The sequence below is a fragment of the Poecilia latipinna genome, unplaced genomic scaffold (genome assembly GCF_001443285.1).
Source record: "Poecilia latipinna isolate Pla-1442-1.1 unplaced genomic scaffold, P_latipinna-1.0 Scaffold104, whole genome shotgun sequence".
In the NCBI taxonomy this organism is placed as follows: Eukaryota; Metazoa; Chordata; class Actinopteri; order Cyprinodontiformes; family Poeciliidae; genus Poecilia; species Poecilia latipinna.
In genome coordinates, this window is record NW_015112720.1 from 169,700 (window position 1) to 175,699 (window position 6,000).

Sequence of the window (6,000 nt, forward strand, 5' to 3'; positions counted from 1 at the left end):
ATTCAACCAGCAGGGGGAGTCTAGCGCTTGCGATTGACGTAACACCGGAACTTCCTCCTTAGATAATAATAATCGCTGGAGCAGTACCGTGTCCGGCTATTTTATTAAAATTCTCCCATTCTTCAGATATGAGTATATACATATACACACATATATATATATATATATAGGTATATATAAACACACCTGTAGGTTGTAAATTTGTTTCTTAACTTTCAGAAAGACTGTGAGTTTTTTTGACGCTCCGAATGTTTACAAATTCCGTTGTTAGCTCCATTGTTAGCGTCGTTGCTAACATCGTTTCAACGTTGATATCATTGTGTATGTTTGTAAGCAAACTGAGATTATAATAATTGCTGGAGCAGAAGCACCGCGTCCGGCTCTTTGATTAAAATGTTCCCCTTTTTCAGGGCATTTACATGATAGTGTGTTGCTTAGGTCTTTATTAAAAATTAAAAATGTACCAGAATCACTGCTTGACAGGTTGAATAATAGAATAACGCAACATTGATAAGTATAAGTGTTATCTGTACAGCAGGGTGCAGTTTTTTTAGAAGCTAAAAAGTAATCATCTCAGCACAAAACCCTGAGGAATGCCACTGTTAATTGTGAAGGGACTGGGAATCATTGCCGACAGGACAAGTCTAGAGCTAACTAAGAACATGAGAGTCACGCTGAAGTAATAACTGTCAAATTTCATCGAAATGCCCAGTGGAGACTAACACCATGCACTGGTCAGTGAAGACATGTGCAAATGGCAGCTATAAATAGGGAGACTTTCCTGGAGAATGATTATTATGGCAGATAAATCAATGCTATGTGTGTTATGCAACTCAAAAGGTGATAAATTAACACATAAATTAACACAGAGGAACAAAAGACATGTAAATACATGCGGTTTCTGCAACAACTTCTTAGACTCTTAATGCACAAGAGCTACTCAATCAAAAGGTTTACCAAGCCAACGAACACGTTTAGGCAGAAGTATCATTTTATTATTTTAGACAACTTATTTCTTGTAAAATCTCTGATTATTTGTCAAAATTATAAAATGTAAACTTATTTCGTTTTCCATTCGTAAATAAAAGTCATCAGAAAATGCATGGGGTTTTGCTAGTCCTGTCAGAGATTACTATAAGGCCTTTTTGAATTCCTTGTGTTGCATTTTGAGTTGCTTGGGCTTGTTCTTTTCAAGTTGTGAGGTAGCTGGTTGAACACTTTTCACGTCTCTCCATCTCAGTCAGTCAGGCTCCAGTGGACAGAGGGACCATCATCCTCTGACTCGCACAGTGCTCAGCTCTGCCCAATTTTGCACCTCCGTTCACGAGTGATAGAGCACTATCAGTTCTGACAGCTCCCTAGAGCCACTGGGATTTGAGTGCTCCCTCCTTTTACCCACCCTAAACCCCAGAATCACATACAGACACACACGCTCACACACACACACACACATATACATAAACACACAGCATGTGCAAGTACACGCGCACACACACACTCTCCTTAACTGTCTGTCTATTAAAAAGAGGAGGGCTGCAAATGAATGGCTGAACAAAAGATGTCAACGTAGAGAAAGAAAAGGGAAATTATTATATTTGTAGTAGCTAAGGATGAATGTGATATATTGTCTGTGGTTTTATAATTAGTGTATAATTATATAAACGTGTATGTGTGCATAGCAAGAGTCTGTCATGGTATTCATGTTATTTTTAAGCTGTACTCACCAAGCTGCTGCTACCATCCATCCATCCATCCATCCATCCATCCATCCATCCATCCATCCATCCATCCATCCATCCATCCATCCATCCATCCATCCATCCATCCAATACGCTTATCATAGGTCTAGTAGTTGAACCAAGAGATCACAAGGTGTTCCTGAATCAAAGGGGATATGCACTCACTAGTCAGTTTATTAGATACATAGATACAACTGCATGTTAGCAAATAAGCCAATCATATGGTCAAATGGTCATATGGTAATCAATTTACTTAGATGGTGGTGAAGATTATTTGCTAAATAATTGTAATGGAGAGGAAAGGGTATTTACATGAAGGGAATGTGGTGTGTTTTTAGGTTCAAAGTTGACTGGGTAAGTACTTCAGAAACTGTTGACCTATTGGGATTTTCCCACAGAGCTATCTCTGGTTTTCAGAGAATGGTCTGAAAAAGATCAAATATCCAGACAGCAGTAATTATGTGGACTAACACTCCCTTCTGGATGTCAGAGGACAGAGATAAATGGCAGACTGGCTTGTAATGACTGAAACAGTGGCTCAAATAAACACTAGTTACAATCGAGGTATGCAGAAAACCATCTATGAACACACATGTCAAACGTTGAAGCAGGTTTGAACAAGAAGACACCCAGCCGCCTATATGTCATGAACATGAAAGCAAGGATATTCCGCCTTTTATTAACAGTAGTAGAGGACATTTTCTTGGCACACTTCAGGCATCTTTATTACAAATTGAGCTTTATAAGCCACAGCCTAGCAGAGTATTGTTTCTGACCATTTTCATTTCTGATGGTTACTTCCTACCCTTAGCCCAGCATTTCGAACTGGTTTCCTGAACATCAAATGGTGCTTTACATTAGAGACTACTGACATTCAGATCTTCTGGTCGTAAGAGCAGATGTGGGTAAAAGGGCTCATGTCGCCCCCTACATGATGCAGCCCTGGACAGTTGCCCATGTCGCCCGTATCAGAAACTGCCACTTGTATCTGGGATATCATTGTTTTTTTGTTGTTTTTTTTTTTTTCATTCCTTGCCCAGATTTAGAGCAAACTATTCTGTTCTTTCTTTTAACAAAAATAAGAGCCTCTGGGCACCAATTTTAGACATTACACAGTTTATGAATCTTTAAATCTGTTTAAATATATTGATCATAGACATTTTCTTGAAACATTGCAACCCTTTGTGAAAATGAAAAAAAAAATGTTGAAAAGGAATGCAAAATAATCAAAATGGACAATATCATTACTGTGTGTGCAGGGTAAAAGTCTGTCAGGAAGACCAAGAGCAGAACTAGTCAGAAACCACTGAGAATAATGAGATCCGAGAAAAATCTCTAAGTGAAGTCCTGAGAGCAGAACGTCTTAAATGGCGATGTACAATAATTTCAGCTCGAAGGAGAAACTGGCTGATATAAGCAGCAATTAGTAGGACGGAGAGGATGCTTTGTGAAAATTAACTAGCCCATTTCACCACGACATAATTGATGTGCAGAGTGATTTAAATTGGAGCAGCTGAAATTACTCCATAAGAAACTGGATCCGAAGGAGCTCAGAGGAATCCAGGTGTTCATTTACATGTCCGTGTGCAGCTTTGCGACTGCATGTCAGCGCTGGTTAGAAAGGTGCACCGGCAAAGGTGATCGCTGGATGTGGATTATAATAACACCTTGACCTCTGTCTAGCAGTGTTCACCCATCTTTTTCCATCTCCTCTGGCTCCACTATGCCTAACTCCCCTCTCTGATTGTTCTTGCACATCCACGTGATTCATTTCTGCCTTCCTCCACATCTGCTGCTAACCTTTGACTCTTTTCACCACTTTTTAATCCCTTTTTGTTTCACAAAAGGATCCTGACTGAATTATTTAGTATTCATATTTCCATCTTCATCATAACTCCTCACTCAACTTTAACCTCAGAAAAGCTGCCTTTCTCTTGCTTGGTGAATTATTAGCCCATCTTCTGTGAGACCTTGCCAATCTATTAATCTAACTTGCCATTTACTGTCTTTTCTCTGCAGCTCTGTTAAAGGTTGGCTGCCTCTCCTCTCACTCTATCTGTCAGTCAGTCTTTGTGTGCAAATCCCACATCTTTCTCCCCCAGACTGAATTATTCAATTTAGATGCCATTTGTTTCACAGTTGGCAACATAGACTGTGTGCACTCTCCTCCGTAGAAACTGTGGTTCTAAATGGCAACAGCACTCCGCATCTTCAGCAACTGTTAATATTCCCTGACAATGCAAACTTTCTCTTTCCTTTTTCCTTTTAGCATTAATGGTCTGTCTTTTCTATAGAATTGACTGCAATATATATACATATATAAGTCCATATAGATTTATATGGACTTATATATACATTTATACATCATATGTACATATGTATGTGCATCATGTAGTGTCTAGGGAGTTGTAGAGTTGAAGAGCAATGAGATGAAATACTCTGAGATAGATTTGCCAAGAGGAGTGTTTCAGTGAAGAGAGTCATTAAGATTTACTTAAGTCATTGTCAGGACTGAGGTGTTTATACCAATGCCTCCAATCTGTTAGTGAAGTTTTTCATTTTAATAATGCATAACTTGGCAAACAGGATAGACAGTCAGCACTGGACCTTCGTCTGGTCTGGAGAAAGCTATGCTTTGATTAAATCCACATAGATCTGACAGGTATCACTTGTGAGTTTTTAAAAATGTTTTATTAAAAATGTTTTATTACAATGCATACCATAGTGTTTTGATGATGATTGGAAACCAAAAAAATATTTGCTAGGTTGAGGATAAGAATACACGCAGCATGTCCAAGTATGTGAGAGCATTACTGGCATTTGCTATGATGTCACTGTTTTGCTTTTCGCAGTGACATCATGGATATCTGCTATCTTAGGATAAAAATTAAAAGAGCATTGCTCCATTGTGGTCAAATAATTCTTTACAGAAATAATCAGTAAGTATTGTAGGTCTGACTGCCTTAATTTCAAGCATTCGACATGTGGAGGGGATCTTAACTGGTGCAAAGCTTCTGGTTATTGGGTAATTGCTGTTACATATGAGTAGCACTTATGTAAATTCAGTAGCAGTGATGTATATGTGCAGCATGCTGTTTCTGCACTCATTCTAATGGTTTTTTTTTAGCATTCTAAAACAAAATCTATTGTAGCCTGGATTAAATTCAGAACCAATGATCTACAATCTGAGATGCACAGGCAGTGGAGCTTTAGTAACATAATGTAGCATAATATTGTAACAAAAACAAAAAGGTAGACACTCAATAGTGTGATGGAGGAACAAAAACACGATATGGTCAAATTTTACATGACACTATGAAAACGTTATTGAGTGACCTTCCTATCGAGTTAAATAGTCGATTACCTCCAGCATACTTTAAATATTCTTCTTCAACATTAGACAAAAAAAAAAACATGAACTGCCAATAACGGTTATTTCTTGGCGCCGGTAATGTACTCTACCTCTCTGGCTCTGACAGGCATGTTTCTGTCGGGATCGTCAAATCTCTGATGCCGAGGTTTCCAACACCTCTGGTGTCACCTCTGCTCCAACTGCAAAATGGAAGCAATCGGTTGTCTGGGCAACAAACTTCTCTCTGGGTTCTGTCATGCAAATCCCTCTGAAGAAAGGGCAAAAAGTTAAAAAAGTTAAGTGGTATGACAGAGAAGATTCAGAAGAGCTGCAGGCTTGTCTCAGATGCGTTTTCTTTCTGCCTTCCAATTGTTTTTTTTTATTTTTTTTATTTCTACTGCAAAGATGGCCAGAATGGCATGGAAATATCGCTGCTTATCCAGCTTACCGGCTTTTGCAGGCATGAGTCGAAAGCTGCCTTTTTGAGGCGCCTCTTCACAAAGGCAGAAGACGTCGTGCTTGTATTTAAAACAAACACAAAGAACGCCAAGGTTACAACATTCAAAGGTGAAATAATACGGAGAGGAAGAGAGATTGACTAGCCTGGCAAATTAAAGAGCCTCTGTGTACCTTGGGACCCTCACAGGGGCATTTTCTCCTCAGCGGCCTTAGAGCACCCTTCCTCCTAATGGAAGGGAAGCAGAACAGATGGGACACAAATTGCACTTTCATACACCTCAAGGTTCAAGGCAATTTCCCCTCTGAGCCTGTGAAGTTCTCGGATTGCCTCTCCATCCTTTGAGCCTTTCACTCTTCAAAGAGGTCTGGGTTTGTTCAGTTCCCTGACACACACACACGAACACACACACACACACACAGTCGCAGACACACATACAACTTAGGTTCAGT